General features: G+C 41.0%; 2 protein-coding genes across 2 annotated transcripts in view; one reads left to right on the forward strand and one right to left on the reverse strand.

Annotated features, from left to right (window-relative positions):
- The window catches only part of LOC119649630 (proton-coupled amino acid transporter-like protein CG1139), a 246,042-nt gene extending 229,453 nt beyond the window's left edge, over positions 1–16,589 (reverse strand). The window contains exon 1 of the mRNA XM_038051871.1: positions 16,157–16,589. The gene's annotated coding sequence lies outside the window, so the exon portion shown is untranslated. The remainder of the gene's footprint in view (positions 1–16,156) is intronic.
- LOC119649629 (proton-coupled amino acid transporter-like protein pathetic) overlaps positions 1–18,971 on the forward strand; it is a 150,309-nt gene that overhangs the window by 25,686 nt on the left and 105,652 nt on the right. The window lies entirely within an intron of this gene.

The following is an 18,971-nucleotide window of genomic DNA, read 5'->3' on the forward strand; positions in this document are numbered from 1 at the left end:
ATTTCGAAAACCGACATTTTTCCCAGAAACGAACGAAATTTAAATCATGGTCAGGGGAATTGAGGTCAATAATTAATCAAGGAGACGGCGTTGGACTGCCGCATTTCGTTTATGGATCGGCGTAGTTTCATTTTGTCAATGAATGCACTAGAAGCGAACCAAAACAAAGAATAGTAAATAGACCATTGACCTTATCATACAAACGGTTAAACCCCACCAGTTGAAGACGGAAAAATTCCCTGAAAGAATCACATGCATACATATTGCGTATGTGTATCTATCAGATCCCTGCGTCAGTGGATTCATGAACAAGCTGCGGAAAAAGCATTAATTAGAGTGAATGTGAAACGCATTTCTCCACTCGCTTTAATTGAATAGTTATCAGATAGTCTGTAATTGATTTAACGTGAGAGCGTATGTCAAATATAAATTCTGTTGATAAATATTTATTGCCTCGCAAGGCTGCGAGCTGCGATGCGCCGCCATCTAGATTACGCTGGACTCAATTCTATCTGATCGGTAATGTGAACGGCGAGGTATTAAATGTTCTTGGCTAATTGGCGGCATAAGATTGATTCCGACTGATTGTTCAGATACGACAGATACAATTAGGTAGAATGTCACAATTGCCTGGAATACGTTTAGCATGATTTGCGATTTGTCGCAGCTTATTCTGTAAGGGGTAGTGCAAGCATGCTTGAGTGGAAAATGTACACACATAACTTGATGTGAGAAATGTCAACAAATTGTTAAATGTTTATAAATAGTTTTTGCATTGAGTTGGCTTCAAGCCCATAAATATACAAAATCCGGAAAAACTGCATAAAACTCGATTATTGCTGCAAAGGACTGGATCATAGATACGGAACCAGCTTCTTTAGTCTCGTGGCCTGTTTGGGATCCTGGTACATTAGGGATATCTGTGCCTGGCTTTATGCTTACTGTAGACCTATTATATACACACCATTAAATGTAATAAAAAAGAAACTAAAACACTCTCTTGGAGAATGAAAAGAAATAATTCAAAACCAAGCGAAGATCAGTGTAGGGCTCTATGCTTCACAAACCGACACTTACTCCTCACGTCCAATCGGACTGAGAAGCAATTAATCATAGGATGGGCTAAAGATACTATCCAAGGGCCAGTGTCGTAATAATAATGTATTTTCTTCCAAGTCGTAACTGTAACGTATTGGTCAGGTACATGGATGGCATATTTTAAACAATACAAATTAAGCTTTTACCGAACAGGACTCTTCAGATTCTAGTACCACTTACAAGCATAAACGGATGCCTTAATCATGAAGCTTGCTCGTTCTTACAGATAAACCATTGGTATTGACAACATCAGTGTCAATATTGTAGTTAAACATTATTTTCTTTCAATCATTCTCAGTTGCATATGGTGGTCATTATCCTTCAAATTGGGCATAACGCGTTAACCACACCCACACACCGTCTTTGTTGGTTCGCCGAAATGGTCTTCAGTTCTCTCCAGGTCTTCCCGAGAAGCTTACATTCGCCTGCTACAGTTTTGAGCCATATGTTCCTTTCTTGAAATGTTGCCTATGCACTGCCCCTTCCCCTTTTTAATCAATACGTCTACCGATACCTGACTAGTACGTCGACGAAGTTCTTCACCCCGCTGATATGGCTGGGACCAGTGTTGTCCTTTTGTTGTCAAAGGCCAAAGGTTTGTCGTTTTTCAGTTCTACTACTACTAAAACGAACCGAAGATAATATTTGACAATATAATTTTGCTGAATCACATGAGGACTAAAAATTTGAAGTGGCAAAGTTAAGCTGCCTGTGGTCACTTCGTGAAATAGTGTAAATTTTCGCAAAGCTGCAAGAACAAACTTGCGGGGTCAGTGAATTCAATCCACCATAAAAACCAAACCAACCAATTGGAAACCAACGCTATTCGAAATTCACTGCAAAGTCCACTCAAAATCGCCACAGAAGAAAGATGCCGTGATATGTACGCATACACAAGGTATTGTCGTAGGGAAGTTTCCAAGCCATCCGGACAGAATAAGACCGTTCAGCTCCGAAAATAACTGAGGAGCTAACCTGCTGCTTTAATAAAGCATGCCATAAATATCTTAAACTTTTGATATTTGGTTCTATCGCTAGCAGTATGCCTGTAAGTAAGCCAATACAAATACGTATCTGCACTCTAAATGTTGGCACCCTAACTGGAAAGACCGAGGAACTCGCAGGAGCCCCTCGGAAAAGGCGGTCATGTGCGTGAAAAGGCAGACTGTAACAAGTGCCATGGGAAAAGGGGTTTGGCGGGCGTAATGAGGGTAGCGAGCGTTTAGTCGACACGCAAATCGACTATATTCTCTATGAGATTCCGATATTTTACCACCGTTACTAGTTGTAAAGCCGTTTCCTATGAAACCATTGCACCTAAACATCGACCGTTGATTGCCGTCTTGCGAATCAAACCACCGATAAAACAGCGTGAGGAACTCACTGGCCTGTCGCCCATTAAATGGTAGCGAATTCGTTAGAAGAAAGAAGAAATGATGTGACTTACGCGATTACCGGTCATTACGAATATGGAAAAATCGGGAAACCAAATGAAAGACGCGATCAACAAAGCGGCCTCTGCAACCCTCAGCGTTACCCAGGCAAGTAAGCGATACATTATCCAAGCTACTTGGGTTTGGAATGACGATATTGAAATGAAGGTCGCGAAAAGAAACGCCTCTACCATAAGTTTCTCGGCGATAAAACGCTCGCCAATTAGCAAATTTATAAGAATGCCAACTGGGAAGTAAAGAAAGCGATCACTGTCACCCGAGCGGTCCATTACAAAAATCTTTACCATAAACTGAACACTCGAGATGGGGAGAGAGACCTGTATCGACTTGCCAACGAACGCACACAGAATATCGAACGATTCTGTTGCCTTAATGACAAGAACGGTATTTTGCTTACCAATCGTCAAGCCACAACGGATAGAAAACAGATTTCAACTGAAGAATTTGTTCATCCTCCACTTCGACAATCAGGGTCGACATTTGGACCAGTTCCACCTGTCAGCGCAACTGGTGCTCAGAGGTGGCGGTGAGGAAGACGGGGCGGCAACCCTATCGGCCAAACCAAAATCAAGTGGCCGAGGAGCACCTCCATAGTGGCGGCACCGGGAGACGCTGTACTCACTTTGGCTTGCCGGCCGCGATGCAGTAGACGAAAGCTCCAAAGGCCTAATCAGCGCGATCAAACCCCAGTCTGCACGGGGACTCATCTGAAATGGCAAATTGGTCACGAAACCTTACCAGGGGTATACTGGTACCATGGGAACCGGGATAGTTCCTGGTCTCTCATACTTCGGGTGAACTCCCGTTGTATGTGCGTACAGCTGGGTTATTTGCGGTGAGGCCCCTAGTGGGAGTTTCACGGGGGTTGTGGTTATGCTCAAGCTAGAAGAGACCTTCGGGCCTTGGCGTGGTGTTCCGTTTCAACACGGGTGCCGTACTACTTAGTTCAATAGAGATTTAGGTTGGTCTTGCATCCACCAGTATTAATGCTAAGCCATGCACTTGGTATAGACTGGTACCGTTGGTGCTTGTCTCAGCGGGGCTTTGATTGTGGTCACAAAATAAATCCGTGCCCTAAGAAGACCGTGGGATTAAGTCTTCCAGACAGGTTCTCACGTAAAACCCTCAGGGACTATCAGCGCAACTGAAATCGAGGAAGCAATAAAACGAATGAAATCGGGGGAAGCCACTGGACCTGACGACATCGCATCTGAGCTTTGGAAAGCTAAGAGCTGGGACCTAACACTGTGGTTCAGTTAATTCTTTAATCAGGTTATTCAGGAAGGTAGAACACCATCTGACTGACAAAAAAGTAGCACAGTTCCAATATGGAAAAAGAAAGGTAGTCCAGCAGAATGTTCAAATTACCGTCCGATCCGATATCCGATCCGATCAATACGATGAAGATTTTTTAACGCATTCTTGACAAACATATTCGCGAAATCGTTGAAATAACCGTGAATCAAGACGGAATTGTCAAAAACTGTGGAAATACTGACTGGCAGGTGTGTCAAAACCGCTTCGTGTCTCTGTTGGTGTTCATCAAGAGAGCGCCCTTCGACCACTCCGTTTTGTTCTTGTTAAGGGCACCGTCACACATCCAGCGTCCAGCGCCCTATACACAGCTTTATGTAGATGATTTTTTCTTCTTGTTAAAAAACGGAATGATGGCCTCATGAAATACGGCGAAACAGGCATAATCACTGTCAGCAGCAGTGATCTGCCCAGAACTGAACGATTTAAATATCACGGGTCAATGCTATCCGTCAATGGGGAACTACGTTCCACAACTGGTGTTCTTTGTGATCGACGTTTCAACGAACGTCTCAAATCAAAGAATTTACCACAATGTCGTCCATCCTGTCGACTATAAAAGACAATGAATGGCGTCTTGCGGTAAAGGAGGCGAAGATGTTGCGTTGGAATAGGCGGAAACAACGGTCGCTTGATACGCTGGATGGGGAGCCTCGCGATTGCATCCAGATCAGGAAATTTGATACAACTAAATGATGAAACCGATCACGACGAGCCCGCTTGTGAACGGGCCAAAGGCTGAAGACAATGAAAAAAAAGATTGTGGAGGGAATCAGTTTACTTAAACACTAAAACCACCCCCACTTCGCCACCCATATCCCCGCGTGTCCACCGTGAAGTATTACTTCAAGGGGAGGACTCTGATTTACACCGGCACAATTAAGTCACGGGTCCGTTGCGCATTCCTGGCTGGGCTCAATCCAACTTTTGCAGCTTTTTGCATATCGCATTCATTGTTGTGTTTACTGCCTTCCAATTTGCTTCCGACTTTAGCATTTCCTCCTCGAGATTATGAGGTCCGATAACTACGTTGAGGATGTCATCTCACTTCACTCTTTCTATCGCGAATCTCAGTCAATGGAACATAACATACTCCTGGTCCCCGCGTGCAGTGGTACACTCGAAACGATACAAGTACTTCCAGTATCCATCGTATCCCGTAAGGAAATATGTAGGTGGTAATTCAATTTTGGCTCGACCCATCTCTCAACACACGGGTCACTGTATGGGCCCAGCGGCCTTTTCCAGAATGATCCCATTGTTAGTTAGTTTAGTTAACTGGGGGGAGCCGCAGCTCCGAGCACTCAGGCCATTATTAGGCCCATTGTACTATCCCCGTAGTTGCCTATTCAATGGCTTCCCGCCTACGGTGTTCGCAGGCTTTAGCGAATCTGAGAACATTCTCCAGAGGCAGAGAGTGTGCAGATTCTTCATTGAAGAAAACCTTGCCAAGGTGTCTTCGTCTGAGATCTGAGGATGCCGAGCAGCTGCATAGAAAGCGCAGGGCCGTCTCCTCCTCCTCCTCACATTGGCTGCACACAGCCAAAACCACTACCCCAATCTTTTTCATATGGTAGTTTAAGGAGCAGTGTCCCGTCAAAAGCCCTACTAGGGTTTTCATGTCCGACTTCTTAAGAAACAACAAAAATGCCGCTCTAGTGGCCCTAGGCTCCTTCAGAAGGATTTTCGCTTGCCGGCAAGAGTCCAAATTTTTCCACTCGGTTGCGTGAATCCTTGCAATTTCACTCTTCAGAGTAGACTTGACAGTATGGTCCACCATTGTGGATCCAGACCCTCGGCGAGCTAGTCTGTCAGCCTCCTCATTGCAGGCGATGTTAGAGTGCCCCGGCACCCACAACAGGAATGTTTCGTTCAGTCGGCCAAGTTTCAGCAGCACCTGATGACAACTCCACACCAACTTGCTTGATATGTTGTTGCCATTTAGCGCTGATAATGCCGCCCGACTGTCGGAACAGATTCGAATGGTGCGACCCCTCCATTTCTGTCGCAGACATTCTTCTGCTGCCAATGAAATGGCATATATCTTCGCCTGGAATATGGTCGTCATTTTTCCGAGAGGTCGGGCCAGTTCTATAATCGGATTCTCCGAGAACACCCCTGCACCTGATCCATCCTCCATGACTGACCCGTCGGTAAAGATTATTAGGTCTGTAATCTGAAAAGACTCATGGCCACTTGTCGACCATTCTTCTCTTTCGGTGATTACGACAGTGTATGTCTTTTCAAAGACGAATCTGGAAACCATATGCCATATCCCATTGTTACTGCGATCTTTTGTACAGCTAGTGACTTTCCGGAAGTGCACAGTCACATCGGCGGGAAGCGCCCTGCGGTAAAAAATCCAAGGGAATCATTCTCGCGATAACACTACCTCACCGAGTACTGTTCTATATGCCCCGTGCACCATTCTCAGGTTTTGAGGTTTACGGTTGCTATTTCATTGACCGCAGAACACGCTCGCCGAAACCCATACCGCCGCTATCTCGATGAACGGAATCAGCCTGTTGTATATCATCCTCACCAACATCTACCCCGTAGTGTCCAAAAGCTAGATAGGGCGATATGAGGTGCTCCGGCAGCAGAGTCAACCTCGGTCTCTCTCATTTGACGAGGAATGCTCCTTTCAACACGCTTAATTCAAACTTGTTTATAAAAGATCTCTCGTTGTTCCTCCTCGGTCAACCCGAGGATTGAGAAGATGTCCTGTTGAACCGTTGGCTGAGGTCCACTTTCTTCCTGTTGTGAGCAAAGAATTTCAATAATGCTGAACAAGAGTCCCGGGCATGCCAATTAGGGTAATTTTTGCCAACGAATCTTGCTCATTACAACAGGGTAAGCAGCGCCCACCGGTTCGTATTTGCCTCAAAGCCTCTTAAGGCTACTTCAAAGATCGTGGTATTCCTTCTCCTTCTCTCTTGCAGACATGATGATCTCAACGGCAATCTTTCCTGTTTCCACCAGTAGTTTGGTTCCCTACTGCGGTGAAAACGCCATTGCGGTTTTGTACAGTCAGCTGACTCACCTTTTTCAGCACTGTTCCCTACTTCTAAAGCCGCCAGGAATATCTATTCCCTGAAAGCTCCAGTAGAGCAGCCAACTATCCAGGCTTTTGCACTTCTGTTACATATTCAACTGCCCTCCGCTTCTAATCTCGAAAAAAAATGGTCTGGTAATTACTGTGGGTGTAGTATTCACTCATCCACCAGATGATCAATCTCATCAACGAGGTACTTAAGTAAGTCGGATCGACGATTGAGCCTAGCCCCCTACCTCAGAAGGTGGACACACACCCAACATTGGCTAGTACCATATCCAGCTCCGCGATGAATACAAACGGGATTTGGCCACTGGGTTCGTCATTCGGCTCCCCCACTCGAAGGTCTACTTGTTGAAATCGCTGGAAATAACCCAAACCCACCAAACTGTCCAGCAGGAACATCTGCAGATATGGACGCCGTTGACTTAAGTCCTTACAACCCCGGCTCCCAGGAATGCCATTGTTTCTTGTGTTTACGTCCACTCTCGCAATGGTTGAGGTTGATTTGAATGTTCGCTACATATGTTTAAGAAAACATAAACGTCCTTAAAAATGGTATGTGAGGTATTTCCGAGCCTAGGCACCCTATAGTGGCAGCTTCTTGTGTTTTTTCAGATTTTTCGATTGTGCAGTTTCTGAGAATGGGTCCGTTAAAGAAATTATCACTTTCAACCGCCGTATTCCCCACTATTCAAAAGGATGTAACTCACTATATGGGTGAGCATTCACACTTTCCAAATTTCCACCAAATTTAGTGTCAATTGCTACAACTGTCTCCGAAAAATGGGTGTGATGGACAGACAGACAATAAACCGATTTTAATAAGGTTTTGTGTAAAACGCAAACACAAACGTAAAATTATATTGTAATCATTAAATGGAATTCAGTCTTCGTTAGCATAAACAATATAGAAGCATTAAAGGGAAAATAAAGGATACAGTAAGTAAGTAGGAATGGAATTTATCAATTTTGTTGTCTCTCATTTGTATTGTGATATCGAGTCCTAGCCTTTAACAAGTCCCAAATATGCTCAATAGGATTCAGATCTTCAGATTATAGGGGTGTATGAAGCTGACGCGGAACATTATACAGGGTGCGGCAGCAAAACTTCCTTTTTTAAAATGCGCGCCACTCAGTTAGTTGATGTCATAGCGGAGCGCTAGTGGTCTCGTTCAAGAAGGGATACTGTAAAGTTTTGTCCCGACATGGTTCAGTCACCATCATGCGTTGGAATAGTGAGGAGCGTGCCTTTGCCGTTGAGGTTTACTTTTCAAGCGGATGTTCGGTTATTGCAACACAGCGTGCATTTCGGAATGGCTTTAATTTAGCCCTGTTGGCTCACGTCCCAGACCGCAAATCAATTGTTACATGGGTCACTACATTCAGACAAATTGCAAGTGTGACAAAAGGAAGAACTGAAGTCCCTCGGCCCATTAGATCACCTGAGAACATTGAAGCAGTGAGAGCGTCAATGTTGCGATCGCCACGGCGTTCTGCGCGCAAACACGCATCTGCCCTTGGACTATCCGATCGTTCTGTGAGAAGAATTCTTCGTGATAATCTTTATCTTCATCCCTTTAAGATGACGATAGTGCAGGAACTTTCAGAACGTGACTTCAATTCTCGGATGAACCCCTGTAAGCTTCTTCTTGATGTCGTTCCCGAGGGTGCTATTGTTTTTTTTTAGCGATGAAGCCCATTTTCATTTGTGTGGGTCGGTTAACAAACAAAACATGCGCTACTGGGCTGACACCAACCCTCGAGAATTGCATTAAAAGCCTTTGCATTCACCCAAAGTCACAATGTGGTGTGCAATTTCCTCAGCTGGAATTATTGGTCCCTGGTTTTTTTGAGGAAAATGAGGTTACAGTGACAGTGAATTCGGACCGGTATGTAAACATGCTACAGAATTTTTTTTTCCCACGGCTAGAAAATTTGGATTTGGGGGACACTTGGTTCCAACAAGACGGTGCAACAGCACACACTTCAAGAGCATCGGTGGCTGTTTTGAGGAAACACTTTCCAGAGCGCCTTATCTCAATTAGAGGCGATTTCGAATGGCCGGCACGCTCTCCCGATCTGTCCCCTTGTGATTTTTTTCTATGGGGTTTTTTGAAACCCCGTGTTTATGTGAACCGTCCAAGAACCCTACAAGATTTGAAGACCAACATCCAAGAAGAAATTGCCAACATAACACCTGCTATGCTAACAAGAGTCATGACAAACGCCCGAAATCGATTTACGCAATGTATGGAGAATGGGGGACGTCACCTAACAGATTTGATCTTCAAAACAATGTAAATAAAAACTTTTGACATGCACCTACATTATAAAAAATAAATAAATATATTCCGATGCATACAATAGTTTTTATTGAGTTTTGAAAAAAGGAAGTTATGCTGCCGCACCCTGTATAACAGCCAAAGCTTAACCATTTTCAGTTCCAGATCCAGTTTTGCAGCACTGCTTCAAAGTATACCCGATTATATTCTTTTGCCTATTGTTGGCTCCATAAAATTATACAACGTAAATCACTACTTACTATGAGCCCCCACAACATAACACCACCGCCGTGTTTTCTTTTTTAGCGCTGTACCTCGTTTCCCCCAAAGGAGCGATCCCAAATATACGAAATTTGCTCTTTTCAGAACAAATTACGTTTTTTCAGGCCTCCTTAACAAAGTCAATTCGTCTTTTTCTGTTAACATGAGATATAAAGGGACTTCTTCGTGCGACTAGGCAACGATAACCACCTTTCTTTAAAATTTTGCAGACAGGATCACTGCAAACAGTCTCCTGAAAGCTATCCTTGATATCTGTAGCAATTTCTAAAGCCCTTGCTCTAGAGTTTTGTTGCACTTTTTTGAAAACGTGACGCCTTTCACTTTCACTCAAGTCATGTGGGCGTTCAGAAAGTACGTGATGCGGTCGAATTGCACGATATGCAGTTTTCAATCACTCTCTGAACGGAAGGATGAGATCTAGTCGCCAATTGCCTAATTTCTGGAAAACTTTTACCTTTCTTTCACCGCTTAACTAAAATTTCCCTTTATCCCATGCTGGTCTTATTTCTCTTTGCACCCATTTGGCAAACATTTCGTGTGATGCTCAAATTTTCTGAAAAACATTCTAGAAGAAACAAAATCTGACTGTTGTATGTATATAGACAAGAAGATGGTGAAAAATGGTGAAAAATGTCGCGTGAAGAATAGACAGAACTTAAATCCAAGTAACGTTCGTCAACGATATCATTTCTTCTTGCCACCAATAAACGCTCTTCAAGCTGATTTGCCTCATAGAGATGGACAAATAAAATGGATCATACATGTTTCTCAAACCACTACAATAGTGACACTTCCTTTCAAATGAAGAGGCGTGGCCCACTATATCTCGATCTGAAAAAAGAGGTAAGGGAAAAGATTAAAACCAAGGTTCTTAATCTGACGGATGGACGAGTTTCCTTATGTATTGATGGATAAAATACAGTAGAATCCTAATAATTCGTATAGTGAAAGAGCTGATGGTTTGGTCCGAATTATATGGATTACCAATTATCGGGAGTACAAAATAGAAAAATTAACTCTGGTGACCAGGAAATTGGTACGAACTAGCCGAAAATATGAATAATCGGGATACGAATTATCGAGATTTCACTGTTTAAAAAGGTTGATCAATAGGTGTCTTGGATAGCGTTGTTTTCTAGCGATTCATGATCGGTGATAGGCTATGATCAATCACGGGAACAAAGCTATCTCAAAAACAAAAGAATTGACGAAGGTTGACCTTGCAAGTTCCCATGTGCGTAAGTGTAGATCTGCTAAAGTATCCTTCATGCTAATAAATGCCTGCTGCATAATTACATTACATTATATATATTTTGGAAATTTATCGACAGACCGCCTTAAATTCATTCTGGAAGTACGAAATAGCTTCAAGAAAATCCTATAATTGTTAAAAAAAAGTTATATTAGGTTAACCTGCATGTGTATCAGTGGGGCAATGAGGAAATGCCCAACGACATCCCTGGAGGTCCTTCTGGGATTAACCCCTCTCTATCTGCACATACAGATACAGGCAAGGAGGGCAATATTCAGGATGGCCGGGAGTATCAGTGATGCGGGGAGCTGCTTAAATCGAAGGAAAATTGATATTCTTTCTAGGTGGAATCCCGAATTACTGATACCAAGAGATAACAGGACAACGAGGTTTCACTTCGATAAGAAGTTTGAAACACGTTGGAGTAACAAGGCAAACTGGGAAAGCGTGGCTGCGACATACGGCTTAAACCAGCTACTGATCACTTGGTACACTGAGGGATCCCTCACAGGAGGGGGAGAGGGTGCCGGTGTCATTGGTCCAAAGAAAATATACTTTGAGCCACCGGGTAGGTACACTAGCATATTCCAGGCCGAAATATACGCCATAGACAAATGTACCTCCTTTAATCAGCAAAGGAACTACAGGGGGCAGAACATAGCTTTTCTCACTGATAGCCAAGCAGCGATCAAGGCACTTAGGTCCAACCAGGTGAAATCTAAACTGGTATGGGAAAGCCTTGAGAGACTGAATACACTCGGCTCATCCAACAAAATCTCGATACTTTGGGTTCCAGGCCATGCTGGGTTGGAAGGCTACGAAGCAGCACATGAACTAGCCAAGAAGGGAGCAGGGATGCCTTTACACGGGCCAGAACCCTTCTGTGGAATCGGAAACGGTTTCATGGCTATGAATCTAAGAAATGAAGATGAACGGTTGAGGGAATTATACTGGGCGGGCCTATCAGGGATGGAGCAGTCCACGATGCTTATTGGGGGATACGAACCCATACGCACAAAGGATTGCTTAAACCTCACCAAAAAGAACCTCCGAATCATAGTGGGAATTCTCACTGGTCATTGTCGGCTGAATTATCACCTAGGGAAGCTAGGGAGTGTGGCGAAACCACTATACACATCCTGGGACAGTGTCCGGCACTTGTGCAAAGTAGGTCGAGGCATCTGGGAGAACACTTAATACCAGATGCAAAGTTGAAAGATATGAAATTAGGGAACATACTAAAGTTCCTGACGGAGGCTTACTTGAGATACTATGATCATTAGGTACACTATAACTTCTAAGGACGCGGTGCGACTTTCCCTTAACAGAATAAAAGGTTAACATTCTTGATTTCGCTCGAAAGACATCATACATAAGATATCTTCTATATATATATAGCGATATACATCAATTCCACAATAAAGTCAACGCTGAGATACGAAAAACTCGTGTATGTACACATTTGGGAATGTTTTTTATGGCTTTTCTTAGGTATTTGTATATTAGTCTCAGTTTTTCGAGGCGCGCCATACATACATATGCATAGAAAGCTTGCTTGTAGTGTCCAATTCGGGCAAATATATGTGTATGTATGTTTTACATTGGTTTTTGTAAAGAAAGTAAAACAGATATCCGGTTGCCTAATGTCAACATAAATGCATACGTATGTACATATGTATATATATGTACCAGTAATCGTAGTAATGATGTCTTCAATATGTACATGTATATGGATTTATAACGTGAAGTTTGGAAATACACAATACAATGTACATGAAAGAATGCCTTGAATGTTTAGCTATGCACGAATGGGTAAATTGGGTACATTGTAAAATTCTTGCATAACAAAAAGGCAGAAACCTTTCGCACCTGATGCTTTCAGCCTCTGCTTTCCCGACTTATTAGATTGTAACCCCTAATAACCATTCAAATCACCCTCAAACACTGTAGGGTCTACTCTTCCAGACCACCTTATAATCGGAGACGCAAGTGACTATAAGAAGAGAATCCCATAGAAACCCTAACAATAATGGATGAGTAGATGATTTTACAGGTGGAGCTTTTGGCATGTAGTGACCAAGCCATACAGGAGTGTATAAGGCAATCTACAACTGAGTTCATATGAGTAAAAATAGATGGCACATAAAAATTTATAATTGCTCTACTTCTCCATTGGCTGAATTCGAGGGCATATTGGATAGATTGGGATTGGACACAAAAAAAAACAAAGATTAAAAATCGTTGCCGGTGAGTTTTGCATGGGCCACAGAATATGGGAATTTATCCAAGAATGCAAGAAGATCACTTGGTCTCTTGGAGGTCTTCACTCACGCCTAACATCATATTGGCTAACGATGGTCAGGTTAATACTTACCAGGACGAATGGGCCGGTTCAGTTCTGAATCTGACTGTTGTCGTGATATCTCGTGGAACGTCATTAAACACTACACCACAGTGATCACCAGGCACTGGACTTTGATCTGAAGAACAAGCCAGGCGGTAGGGAACCTGCGCATCTAGGAATTAGGGAAACGCCAGGCTGGTTTGCAAAAACAGCAAACGGAGCAGGACAATACACGAGGCACACCCTCGGAGATGGCCAAAAGCATGCGACTCATCGATGCCAACACCATATACTTTTCCCATTAGAAGGCCTAACTGGTGGTAGAACAGTGAACTATCTGATCTTCGGTCGGCGTGTCTCGGACCGTACGAGCAGCTCAGGGAGCAATAGATGGGGCTGACCAGCAGGTGATATAGTGTGTCAAGAAGGGAGCCCGAAGGAATCTCAAGCTGGCTTTACAGCGAAACAAAAGAAGTGCTTAAAAGAACTCTAATCAGAAATAAAAACATGGGAAAGCGTCGAAAAGACAAGATCAGAAAGCTCCGCAAATTACATGTCCCGATCTTCTACCGAAAATTGTTCTTCAGAAACTTATAGATGTAGTTGTGATATGACCAGTAATGACCCATGAGATACTATAGATTTGTAGCTGGAAGGTAACGAAGCACTTGTTCCCCATGGTATACCAAACAAAGCCTTTAAGCTGGCTGTTAAGCCGTGGTCAGACATGTTCGTGGAGTTGTTTGAGATATACTTGCTAGATTGGATCTTCCTGAGCAGTGGTGTGGCGTCTTTGAAAGCAACGAAAGCATTGCTTTTCTTGCCTAACCATGTCAATAAAATATGATAACAGAAAAACTATTCTAAGGAAATGTAAAACAGCTTAAACTTCTGAAGTTAAACAGGACAATAGCGCAATAGCACCAGAAAATGGTCTTTGCGATACACAAATATCCCTTGATCGGCATTTTAAAATCTGCCTGTATAATGGTCCATTGAAAAATCCATTTCATTGATGTATTGGTTCGATCGAATGAATGCTTAATTGCCAACTGGATTACAATCGAAATGAACAGCGAATGCCTAAGTTTCCAATCTGATCTGGGATAGCATGTGATTTGTAGTTTATTGAATAGTGGAGTTGTAAATTTTCAAGTGGTTGGATGTGATATAAGTATTGCTGGATAGTAGTAATAACGTTGTGAGTAGTTTTTGAACTGAAAGTGATGTCTTTATTGAATCACTAGAAAATGAAGGTATCTAAGTATAATCTTGCGATGTTTCTAGCGATTAAATTCTTTCAATGCTGCACGACCGTGTAGCACTGATGAAGAGAACAAATGGTTCCTGAAAGATCGGTATATATTATACGAATAAAATAAACTATTATATATAAGCGAAAAAGCAAAAACCATCTAATTATTTCAAACAAATTCCTTTGTGAGCCATATCTGCTATTTTCGGATTTAAATAATTTTCATAAGGCTGTTTATATCTAAATTAGTAATGTCCAAAAGCAAGAACTGATTGATACTCATTACAGATTTAACCCTAAGAAAAATCCCAGGGAATACATTGTCTTTGCGGATGTTCCACAGTGCTCTGGGAACACTTTTGTAAAACATCATATGTAACGATGTCAGCAACGTTTCAGTTGCTAGCGAAGCTACAGTAGTAGGTTACGCCAATGACATAGTTCTGCTTATATGGATGTGGAGTTGTATTCAACCACGGCCATCACTGCTATAAAGGACAAAACCGAGATGTTTATCACAAAACGCCATAGGAAAACGACTGCTTGCATCAAAATTGGGAAAAACATCATCACTCATCAACCAATATGAAATACATTGGAGGGATGAAAGGTGCTAGGTAGAACTTTTAGCATCATTTACAACATGCGTCTATTGAAACCCTGAAAATGATGATGCCAGATGTTGAGGGCCCGCCATGCACCCGTAGGCTGCTTGTAGCTAGTGTAGTGGGCTCTATATCGCACTACGTCGCGCGAGTTAGAGGAACTGTGCTGCATGCCACATTTCGTGTGCGATGAATCTGGTTCATAGAAGAACCTCCCTTAGAGTGTGAACATATCCTAAACCCTCAATACAATGAGTTCAGAATTGGACACAATACCAAAAATGTCCAGTATATTAAATCCTTCTGAAAAAGAGAAGAAACTAATCCCTTTCTAGAAAACCTCTAAAATAAATCAAGAAATTGTTTGAGAAAAAGGGACGGATTCCCAAGTGCAGCAGGGTTCAAAGCTATTCAATCATGGAACACAAAATACAAAAGAGTTCTCTAATTGAAATATTGCGTAGGCCAGCATTATGGAAGCCAAATCTAAAGAAGTGAGGCATGACGTATACTCGTATACTGTATAATTCATCTTGAATCGAAAGTGGAAAACGTTAATTTTTATTGTTTTTATCAAAAAAAATAGATAATAGTAAATGCAGGGCCTTAGGGAGAAAATCCGGACCAAGGGGGAATCTCTCTCTTCCCACGCCGTCTCGCCAGTTACGGCTAATTAAATTCAATTTGTGAACTAGCTGATACTAGTACGCACAATGTTTTTTATTGTTCACGTAACGAGAAGTGCTATAAACTTGGAAAAGGTATAATTGCAATATGAAAGTTTTTATCTGTTTCATATTTGCGAACAATGTTGAAAGTAGTTTATCACTTTATAGGGCCCAACTAATTTCCTGAAGATAACCTTGCTCGAAGTTTGTTAAGATGATTCCTGATACTTTTTATTCTTTCTACTCGAACATATATTTCCTTTTTAAGTGTAGAAATTCGGATGTGATCGCTTCAGTATTTTTCTCGTTTTGACTCCAATCGCCACAATATTTTTATTGTGGCATGTTTAACTTTCAAGTCTGAATTCCAAACGCACTATATGGAGAAGAAAGCAGGAAAGTGTTGGTACTACGAAGAAAATATTCCAACATATTTGAAGAACTGCAATTGCCTTGCTCCAGCCACAACCTTGATGAGGGTTTCTCAGTAAAACCTAGGTCAAAGTCAAGAGAACCAAATTGATAAAAAGTGGTTGCTACTCACTTGAAAGGCCGTTGAACCGTCTTACTTTATTGCAATTTTTTCGGCTACCAGCACATGTTATCCAACCGAGCCGCTCACGCTCGTCAGTAATAGCGAATTTTTCTTGTTTTCATTTCTTCCTTCTTGTTTCACAAAAGCACAACATCAACAAATCGGTTTTTTGCTCATCTCTCCACAAAGCATCGGCACAAATATGGCGGTACAGGAATGAACTTTCTAATATGGTAGAATAAAAGTATAACTTTTTGCAGCGCACATACACAAGAAGAATTATAATTAATTTTTTACAAGTAATGACCCACTCGCATCGCGATGACTTCTTAACCCGAATCGAAGTAAGTTGTGTTGAACAGAGAGAGAATTATTAATAGAGAAAGGGTTACGGTCGCAAGCAAAGTAGAAAACACTAAAATTTATATTTAGTTGTTTTACTGAAGCGTTAAATGTGAAACTAGTTTGATAACTGCGCTAGAAATATTTTACCGATAGCGAAATCTCCATTCTGACTTCAATATGTACACATATGTATGTACGTCAAAATATACTCGGTGTCTGCATTTCCTTATATTACATCAATTAAAGTTTCAATTGATGCAACGTAAAAAGCACTACAATCGTAAATATTGGAAAAATTTTACATACGCTCTCGGCCGCTTGACACATACATACTATGTATGAAGGATACAGTTAAGAAACCACTAGCTATATACTATTATTAACTTAATTTAAGCAGATATGGATATGAAGATATTTTGGGGCCTGGACACTATCTATATAGAGGCAACTTGATGATTTTTTTCAGATTTTTCTGTTGGGTCGGACACTTTTCCAAGGAATGATGAATAGACAACAGAAGGGACATTCAATTTGCCTAATTTCAGACAGTAAATTTCTTCCGAGGCAGTAGCTCTAACAGTTAGAATAATTATTATTTCCACATCTTCTCTTATATAATTAATTTTTTGTACTGTGGAATGATCCCAAACGGCCGTGTCAACTATATTGAAGCCTTCATCGTCTTCTTCGTTCTTATTTCGCCAAAAAGAGAAAGTGACTAAGTTCGAATTTCATATAAAATTCCAATTCTAATTAAAAAAAATAATAATTTTCTATAATATAAATAGGTTTCCATAAATATTAAACAATTTCACCATTTCATTGGTGGAGGTTCTACTCATCTCTCTCCTTTGCCGCGCACTTTCCTTCTATAGTATGTGCACAGTCGTATAATTATATAATATATATATGTAGATATATATATAAGTATATGTGAAAATACACTCATTAGGCATAAATAGATATGTGTATTCTGTTCGAGTATATTTGAAAATGTTGGAAAATTACATACATAGTAATGCGTTTCGTTTTCAAAACATAACTTTGTTAATTTTGCAACTATCAAATCGCTTAAAATTTCTTTTAATCTCAAACTGTATGGGTTTTAAGTTCCATAAACTTTTTGGGATTTTGGGATTTTCCAATATTAAAAACTCTTTTCCTGCGATATTTAATGACGATATTTCAATAAATTTTTATTTTGCAAACTATACCAAATTTTCCAGCGAGAAAAAAGCCGCATTTTTTGCATGAGCATTTTTTCGCTATACTTTTTATTTTTTTAGATATCTAAAAAATGACTTTTTGAAAAAATTAATAATTTTCTTTCTTGGACAAATCACACCTTTCGCCGGAGCTATGCACTTTAAACCCAATTTTCAGAATTTATTCTGAGAACTTAGATTCTCAAGGGATTCGGCTTACTTTTAATTTATAGGAGAAAAGGGTTTTATTATGAATTTTTATGTCAAAGGTACAGATAATTATATTATTTTAATTAAAGCTCCGTTATTATTTATCCGACCGGCTCCTATCATACCTTGTTTCAAAGGGCTTACTATGCACTTCGAAAAAGTTTTATACGATCTCCAGGAAAAAAGTGACTGCTGGTTTTATGTAATTTGACGTCGAAAGTACTAATTTCTGTTAAGCGATGACGAGTTTACCTTTGCCGAGCCACACCTAAACAAAAAACAAAAAAAAAATATTTTTTTTTTCGTTTTTTCCATGAAAAAATTGTTTGAACATGAATAACTCGAAAACTACAACTTGTAGGAAAAATTTTCATAAAACATTTTTGCTCAGAATTGAGCATTTAATCGATTTCTGTGGTTCCTTCGAATATAAAATTTTCCATCCCCGAAGAGGGGGGGGGTAGGGAGTCTTCCGCCTGGGGCGAAGGGCGCATCGGCGATGTATAAATTATATGCCACCTTCTACGCCCATCCTAAATTTCATTTCAATCGCTCTTTACCGATAGAATTCGGAGGTTGAAAATTTAAGTGGCTTAACTATATACACATTTAGGATGTCAAGCTATTTAATACAATACTGATATTCAATGCAGTAGGTTGCGGAAAAGAGACTAATTGTACCGATTATAACTTTGTTGGTAATAGAAGAAACTACGTCATAATACTATCTAGATTATAACCTATATTACTGTTTGATCCTAGGGTGCACTCCAAACAATTATATAACGGTTGGATATTGATTTTATAACTAGTCTGCATAGCTGTTTCCCGGAAAAGTGTGTGAAACGAACAGACAGAGGGACAGTCAGTAAACCGATTTTAATAAGGCTTTGTTTTTGATTTTCGCATACCTATGTTATGTACCTCATCGCCCTGATGCAGAAGACATTTCTGGAGTTATCATCATTCTATTCCCGCGGAAGAAAATCGTGTCACATTTTTGAGTAAGTAATGAATAAGGCTTGTCCAAATATGACTTCAGACGGGCTTGAAGGTTTAAATTA

This window comes from Hermetia illucens, chromosome 2, assembly GCF_905115235.1.
Source record: "Hermetia illucens chromosome 2, iHerIll2.2.curated.20191125, whole genome shotgun sequence".
Taxonomy (NCBI): Eukaryota; Metazoa; Arthropoda; class Insecta; order Diptera; family Stratiomyidae; genus Hermetia; species Hermetia illucens.